The sequence below is a fragment of the Salmo salar genome, chromosome 28 (genome assembly GCF_965601325.2).
Source record: "Salmo salar chromosome 28, fSalSal1, whole genome shotgun sequence".
Classification (NCBI taxonomy): domain Eukaryota; kingdom Metazoa; phylum Chordata; class Actinopteri; order Salmoniformes; family Salmonidae; genus Salmo; species Salmo salar.
The window spans coordinates 41,169,121-41,178,264 of NC_138318.1; the positions used below are offsets into that span (position 1 = coordinate 41,169,121).

The 9,144-nt window shown below is 42.7% G+C and overlaps 1 protein-coding gene across 2 annotated transcripts in view; it reads right to left on the reverse strand.

Annotated features, from left to right (window-relative positions):
* LOC106589956 (mechanosensitive cation channel TMEM63B) overlaps positions 1–8,885 on the reverse strand; it is a 129,658-nt gene extending 120,773 nt beyond the window's left edge. For both annotated transcript variants that reach the window (XM_082970598.1, XM_082970597.1), the window contains exon 1: positions 8,609–8,885. The gene's annotated coding sequence lies outside the window, so the exon portion shown is untranslated. The remainder of the gene's footprint in view (positions 1–8,608) is intronic.
* Between the last annotated feature and the right edge of the window lie 259 nt (positions 8,886–9,144).

The following is a 9,144-nucleotide window of genomic DNA, read 5'->3' on the forward strand; positions in this document are numbered from 1 at the left end:
CCAGTCAGTGTGTATCTCTCTACTGGACCTGGACCAGTCAGTGTGTATCTCTCTACTGGACCTGGACCAGTCAGTGTGTATCTCTCTACTGGACCTGGACCAGTCAGTGTGTATCTCTCTACTGGACCTGGACCAGTCAGTGTGTATCTCTCTACTGGACCTGGACCAGTCAGTGTGTATCTCTCTACTGGACCTGGACCAGTCAGTGTGTATCTCTCTACTGGACCTGGACCAGTCAGTGTGTATCTCTCTACTGGACCTGGACCAGTCAGTGTGTATCTCTCTACTAGACCTGGACCAGTCAGTGTGTATCTCTCTACTAGACCTGGACCAGTCAGTGTGTATCTCTCTACTAGACCTGGACCAGTCAGTGTGTATCTCTCTACTAGACCTGGACCAGTCAGTGAGTCTCTCTCTACTGGACCTGGACCAGTCAGTGTGTATCTCTCTACTAGACCTGGACCAGTCAGTGTGTATCTCTCTACTAGACCTGGACCAGTCAGTGTGTATCTCTCTACTGGACCTGGACCAGTCAGTGTGTATCTCTCTACTAGACCTGGACCAGTCAGTGTATAAGGAGTGCTGATCTCAGATCAGTTTTGTAATTTAGATCAAAATGAATCAGATTAGGCCCAAATGAGAGGCTTCATGAATACAGGTCCAGGTACAGACTATACACACTGTTTCTGTACTGTAGGCTGGGTCACACACACTATACACACTGTTTCTGTACTGTAGGCTGGGGGCCCCTCACACACACTATACACACTGTTTCTGTACTGTAGGCTGGGGGTACACACACTATACACACTGTTTCTGTACTGTAGGCTGGGTAGGTCCCCACAGCCCCCCCACTATACACACTGTTTCTGTACTGTAGGCTGGGTAGGTACAGACTATACACACTGTTTCTGTACTGTAGGCTGGGTACACACACTATACACACTGTTTCTGTACTGTAGGCTGGGTAGGCTACACACTATACACACTGTTTCTGTACTGTAGGCTGGGTAGGTACACACACTATACACACACACTATACACACTGTTTCTGTACTGTAGGCTGGGTAGGTACACACTATACACACTGTTTCTGTACTGTAGGCTGGGTAGGTACACACACTATACACACTGTTTCTGTACTGTAGGCTGGGTAGGTACACACACACTATACACACACACACACACACACACTATACACACTGTTTCTGTACTGTAGGCTGGGTAGGTACACACACTATACACACTGTTTCTGTACTGTAGGCTGGGTAGGTACACACACTATACACACTGTTTCTGTACTGTAGGCTGGGTAGGTACACACACTATACACACTGTTTCTGTACTGTAGGCTGGGTAGGTACACACACTATACACACTGTTTCTGTACTGTAGGCTGGGTAGGTACACACACACTATACACACTGTTTCTGTACTGTAGGCTGGGTAGGTACACACTATACACACTGTTTCTGTACTGTAGGCTGGGTAGGCACACACACACTATACACACACACACACACACACACACACACCACTGTTTCTGTACTGTAGGCTGGGTAGGCACACACTATACACACTGTTTCTGTACTGTAGGCTGGGTAGGTACACACACTATACACACAGTTTCTGTACTGTAGGCTGGGTACACACACACTATACACACTGTTTCTGTACTGTAGGCTGGGTAGGTACACACACTATACACACTGTTTCTGTACTGTAGGCTGGGTAGGTACACACACTATACACACTGTTTCTGTACTGTAGGCTGGGTAGGTACACACACTATACACACTGTTTCTGTACTGTAGGCTGGGTACACACACTATACACACTGTTTCTGTACTGTAGGCTGGGTACACACACTATACACACTGTTTCTGTACTGTAGGCTGGGTAGGCCCCTCCCCCCCCACACACACTATACACACTGTTTCTGTACTGTAGGCTGGGTAGGTACACACACTATACACACTGTTTCTGTACTGTAGGCTGGGTAGGTACACACACTATACACACTGTTTCTGTACTGTAGGCTGGGTAGGTACACACACTATACACACTGTTTCTGTACTGTAGGCTGGGTAGGTCCACACACACTATCCACACACACACTATACACACTGTTTCTGTACTGTAGGCTGGGTAGGTACACACACTATACACACTGTTTCTGTACTGTAGGCTGGGTACGCGCACAACACACGCGTACGTAGGCGGGACACACACTATACACACTGTTTCTGTACTGTAGGCTGGGTAGGTCACACACACTATCCCCCACACACTCGCTCTCTCTCGCTCACTCGCTCACGCGCTCGCGCGCACACACACCACTCACACACTGTTTCTGTACTGTAGGCTGGGTAGGTCCACACTATACACACTGTTTCTGTACTGTAGGCTGGGTAGGCCCCTCCCACACACACTATACACACTGTTTCTGTACTGTAGGCTGGGTAGGTCCACTGTAACTGGGCTGCCGTCATCTATCCCCCCGACGCAGCCGGTTGCTAGGACACCACGGTTCCCCCAGACAGTCACACAATACAAAACAAACAGAAGGCGCAACGAGGCTGAACATCACAGGCTCAGCCTTAGTTCAACTCTAGAGAAGATGCATGGAGGCAGGATAATGAGGCTGAACATCACAGGCTCAGCCTTAGTTCAACTCTAGAGAAGATGCATGGAGGCAGGATAATGAGGCTGAACATCCGTCTCAGCCAGTTGAACCTAGAGGCTGAGCCTGTGATGTTCAGCCTCATTATCCTGCCTCCATGCACCTCCTCTAGAGTTGAACTAAGGCTGAGCCTGTGAAGGTGCATGGAGGCAGGATAATGAGGCTGAACATCACAGGCTCAGCCTTAGTTCAACTCTAGAGAAGATGCATGGAGGCAGGATAATGAGGCTGAACATCACAGGCTCAGCCTTAGTTCAACTCTAGAGAAGATGCATGGAGGCAGGATAATGAGGCTGAACATCACATGCTCAGCCTTAGTTCAACTCTAGAGAAGGTGCATGGAGGCAGGATAATGAGGCTGAACATCACAGGCTCAGCCTTAGTTCAACTCTAGAGAAGATGCATGGAGGCAGGATAATGAGGCTGAACATCACAGGCTCAGCCTTGGTTCAACTCTAGAGAAGGCCAGCAGCATACCACCCAGCATCCCACTACTGGCTAGCCTCTGAAGCTAAGCAGGGTTGGTCCTGGTCCATCCCTGGATGGGAGACCAGATGCTGCTGGAAGTGGTGTTGGAGGGCCAGTAGGAGGCACCTCTTTCCTCTGGTCTAAAAAAAAAAAAAAAGATATATCCCAATTCCCCAGGGCAGTGATTGGGGACATTGCCCTGTGTAGGGTGTTGTCTTCCAGATGGGATGTAAAATGGGTGCCCTGACTCACTGTGGTCACTAAAGGTCTCGTGGTGCTTATTGTAAAATAAACTAAAATCCCAATCATACCATCATGGCCACCTAATCATCCCCAGATTACAATTGGCTCATTCATACATCCTTTCCCTTGTAACTATTTCCCGGGTTGTTTCTGTAAACGAGGTGTTCTCAGTCAATTTACCTGGTTAAATAAATAGTGCACAGAGGCAGAACTTCACAGGTTAAGCCCTGGTTCGAATCACTGTCTGCTAGATGGGTCAATGGGCTGTCTGCTCTTCTACTGGGAGATGACTGGGTGATTTCATGCCAGTGTAGGCCAAAAAATATTTTGGGTATCTCAGATTCTTCTGGCAATTCTCACATAGAAACTTAATTGGAAGGATGAATGTTTCACATTTGAAAGTGGCCCCTTTTGGACCTACACACATCCCTGGGTCGCTCCTCTTTTCAGTTCGCTGCAGCTAGCGACTGGAACGAGCTGCAACAAACACTCAAAATGGACAGTTCAATCTCAATCTCTTCATTCAAAAGACTCAATCATGGACACTCTTACTGACAGTTGTGGCTGCTTTGCGTGATGTATTGTTGTCTCTACCTTCTTGCCCATTGTGTTGTTGTCTGTGGCCAATAATGTTTGTACCATGTTTTGTGCTGCTGCCATGTTGTCCTGTTGCGTTGCTGCAATGCTGTTTTTGTCATCTTCGGTCTCTCTTTATGTAAATGTTATGTTGTCTCTTGTCGTGCTGTGTGTTTTGTCCTATAATTGTATATTTTTTATCCAGGCCCCCGGCCCCGCAGGAGGCCTTTTGGTAGGACGTCATTGAAAAATAAGAATTTGTTCTTAACTGACTTGTCTAGTTAAATAACAAACATGTCTCCTATAAGAACATTTGATCTGTAAAGTGATACAGACAACATCTTGGCGTCATTAGACTCCTTATAAATGTTCCAACATATGGAGTATTGCTACATCCCGGAATACAAATGTTCACATTCATTCAATCAAGTTGTAGAAACAGCTCAAGGATGATCAATGGAAACAAGATGCACCTGAGCTCAAGTTCCAAGTCTCATAGCAAAGGGTCTGAATACTTTTTACAAATAAAAACTAAAATAAAACGTATTTACATACAGTTGCAAACTTTTGTAAAAACCTGTTTTCGGTTTGTTATTATGGGGTACTGTGTGTATATTGAGGATTTAAAAAATAAAAAATAATAAAAATAGTCATCCATTTTAGAATAAGTCTAACGTAACAAAATGTGGAAAAGGGGTCTGAATACTTTCCAAATGCGCTGTATTATTACAAACAAAACAATGTTCTACAAATGAGCCACAAAAAAAATAAAAAAAAGGGAAGTTTTTAAATAATATTTTTTATGTTGAATAAATGAATATGAACATTTTGTATTGTGAAGAACATGACCTGCACAAAAATCAGATTAGGATATAGACCAAGGCCTAGAATAGATTATAAAAAGGGTGTTTTGTATGTTCAACTAGCTGGCTAGCTAGATGAACACAGTTTACATCTGACCAGCTGGTAGTTATGAAGCTAAATGTTAGCTTGTTATCTTGTAGTGTCTGCATTGCCATTGTTGGTATGGAAGCTGGTTCAATGTGTACAGCAGGGCATTTTAGTACAGCTGTAGCAGTCAACAACAAGCTATAGGACATGAATTCATTCATGTTTTAACCTATTTTTCTAGAATTTGTCTTTCAGCATAAACCTGCTCTCCACCACCAGCACAAGGAGATAATCAAGGGTGAATAAGCAACAATTCAGGTATTTTGTCTTTGAGCATTTTGCTTGGACTTAGGGGGTCAATTACTTATTGCTGGGAAGCAGGCTAGAAATGTCTAGTCTATTTTAGTCTGCTTTCCTCCTTTACAGCTGTAATGGTCTGAAGCCTGGCGTTGTTATGGCCAAGGAGCTTTCACTCCGATGGAACCAGGTTTCAGCTGCTGAGCAATGTGACGTCCCTCCTCCAAGAGAGGTGAAAGCATTCCCCGGACTGGACACAACCCGGCAAACATATCTGCTATTTTTATTTATTTTTTGCAACGAAAAGGCCATGGACATTACATGTGCTGCTTCAAAGGGCAGGATAGAAATATGCTCTCAGGCTAGATTCCTTTGTTCATATCATAACCTGAACCAAAGTTCCTCAAAAGGATGATATAGGCGTAAACAGTGTTTTCGCCTAAGGGTTTGTGTTTTAAGGTTTTACCTTAAATTGTAGGCTACTACCATTAGCACTTGAAGTAAATAAAGTAGTTGGTCTCGCTTTAAATGACGTGCATCTTATTAAAAAGGCTTCATAAACACTACATAAATGTGGCTCAGTCGGTAGAGCGTGGTGTTTGCAACGCCAGGGTTGTGGGTTCTATTCCCACGGGGGACCAGTACAAAAAAATATATTTTTTTTTTAAATGTATGAAATGTATGCATTCACTACTACTGTAAGTCACTCTGGATAAGAGTGTCTGCTAAATGACTAAAATGTAAATGTAAATGTGTTACAAATCTATAACTCTTATGTCATGCTTTATAAAGGGTTCATAAAATGTGACATAACCACCAATGTCAAATGTGACAAACCTGTGCTTTATAAAAAAAGGGTGACACGAGCGTCGCTTAATAAAAAGCCTTATAAATCACCTAAAAATGGAGGCTTCACAAAGCATTTATAACCCATCATGCATCTTGGTAGAGCATTACAAAGCCAGGATATTGGGTTTGATTCCCAGGACCAACCATACGTAGAAATGTATTCATGACTAAGTCGCTTTGGATAAAAGAGTCTGCTGAAATGTGATACATTATATTTCACTCAAACATTTATAGGATGGCACAACCTCTCTCCCTCTCTCCCACTTTCCCCAAAATGCCGTGCTGCAGGACGACACTCTAAAGTGCAGTCATGCACAGCAAAAAAAAACAATGTTAGGGGCTTTTCAAAATCAGTTTAGACGTTTTACTTATTTCTATTTTTGACCCAAAAATTCTGTTTTGGTTTAGTTTTTCCAAGTTCCGAATTTCCCCCATTTTGTCTGTTTTACCACAGTTCTCACACTACTAAAGCAAAAAAAAAAAATACTAGATTTTCTGTGCTCACAACAATGCTAAGACCACATCAGGGGATTACTTGTTTTTTAGGTCTGGGAAAATCTAAAACTTTGATTCGAGTGTAATTATTATTTCAGAAAGTCCCTTCTTAATTCCAGCTATAATAATACACATTGTTTAATGTTTCCACACTAAAACCAGAATAAACAAAAAAATGTATAAAAATCACCTATCGGTCGGGATCTAGACAACCTATTTCATCTCAGAACCTATACCAAGGCACGAGAAACAATCCTGGATTGATAAAATATTAAACAATTTGTCTTTTGCATATAAAACTGTGGGCTGGGCTGTAGATGGCACTTTTTCAATAGACGATCAATCTTGCAGAATGCGCGACCAGTGTTTGGCACTCGGTATAGGCGGTGGGCTGTAGACAGTCACTGCAAAAGAGTCCGCCCACACCTTTTACAGAAATGTTATCAAATTTGCTTTTATATCTATATCTATATATAATATATATATATATAGCCCAGTTTCAACATTTCCAAATCATACAGCAAATGAGGGCGTTTTTGTTACCATAAAATGTGGATGGATGCCGTTTACCAAGCAAGAGTGTAACACTCATTCACAAGTACACAAATAACATGGCCATGATTTATCAATGAAAACATGCATATATAAACACGTTGCATACGACAGTTTGATAAATCCCATATGTGGCGCACGCAAATCCTACAATCTCCAGGTATGCCAGAATTATGTAAGAAATTCACAAACGGTTGATAAATTACTACTCTGAGTCTTCATGAATGGACCTTCGCACCAAAGGTATCTTAGCAACAGCCTGCCTGCTCCAGCCATTGGTGGTAAGGAGTCTGGAAGTACAGTCCACAACTAACAAGTGACTAGTGTCAACCAGTGTGGCCCTATTTAGTGCAATACTTTTGACCAGAGCCCTGTAGTGCATTGAATAGGACACCATTTGGAAAGCAACCATAAAATCAGTGTTCTGTGCAGAAATTAGTGTTTTGATTAACTATAGAACAAACTAGACCTTCATAAAGATAAGCTTGGTGCATATTATCTACTTTCTCACTGACAGCCACGCTGTGTGTGGGTGCGGACACGCACACATACCGTGGCCATCTCATACCGTGGCCATCTCATATTCATCCTGTCTGTATAAAAGAGGCACGGTCGTTGTCAATGGACTTTCCAAGGAGCAGTGGTTTCAGTAGCTCTGGGGTTAGTAAAAGATATGCTCAACATTAACAAGCCGCACTAACGTCCTGGACCACAGTTATTGGTTTCCATTTATAACTTGTACTACTAAACTACTCCGTCCCCAGCAAGCCCTCCTTAACCAGACAGCATTCCCATAGCATGAGTGGCAGCCTGGCAATTTCTCTTTCAATGTAGGGACACTTGGGGAACTGTCTCAGAAACTGCAGAATCGGCCTATTGCAGTGATTAATGAAACGCATTATGGTTGCAGCACACGATGAAACCCACGTCCGAACATAAGGATTAGGCCTAGTTAGCTATTATCACTAATATGTGGATGATCCAGCCTTTAAAAACAGTGTCCTACAATGACACACCGATTTACTGCACATGACATTAATCATAAGCAGCCCTGCGTATTTCTCTTATGACCATTTCTCTCAAAAGTAACGTTAGTGAACATTAAAAAAAATAAAAGTCTAATCCTTTCCATCTGTCAGAGCCTTGCGACATCTTTGATGTTAGCTAGCTAGCTAACATTCTGCCGTTTCTTTGACAGTTAGCTAGCTAGCTAACATTCTGCAGTTTCTTTGACAGTTAGCTAGCTAGCTAACTAGCGTAACGTTGGATAAGATTGAGTTGTTAACCTAAAGATACTAAACGTTAGCATGTTAACGTTTGCTTATTTCACCAATTGTCTAGTTGAACTGACAAATAGCAGCTAGCTAGCCAGCTAACGTTAGCTATCAAAACGACGTGATTTTTTAAAAAGTATTATTATTATTTTTAGGGAGGGGGGGGGATGACAGCTTAGCTACGTCGCGTTAACTAGGTAAGTAAACAAAACGATTTAACTAAGTCCGATAACTAGCTACACAACTAACGACGTTGTCGGTTGCATAGCGATGGTTTTACCTGCTATTTGATACGCAGTGGCTTTTCTCCCCCAAGCCGACCCAAGAAGACAGCCGAGCTCCTCACACACACCTCGATCCAAACGAACAAAACCTTCGTTTTATATCCAGGTCTTGTATGATTCCCAGAAAAAAATGAAATAGTCCCTTCAACAACAAAACAAAACAAAACACACGCAGTATTTCTATCGTCGTTTCCAGCCGCTAAGCAGGAGTGAAGCAGCCCTTGAGACGGCAGCAGCAGCTAACCATGGCAGTGGTGTCGGATCGGATGATGCGAAAGGGCGTACCCATTGAAATGAATAGGGCGTAACAAAAGCATAGAAATAGGATACATAGATGTATGTTTCTCTCAACCCAGTGTGTTTTATGACAAATATTCAACAAAACAATTCCCCCTCGTTTTCACCTTTTAGTTGAGTAATCAATCAAAACGAACGTACAAGCTGTTATCAGAAGATTATTATTATTTTATTTTTTTAAATACATAAAATGTTAGTGCGCATTTAGTCCTAAATATGTTTGCTTATCATTGGG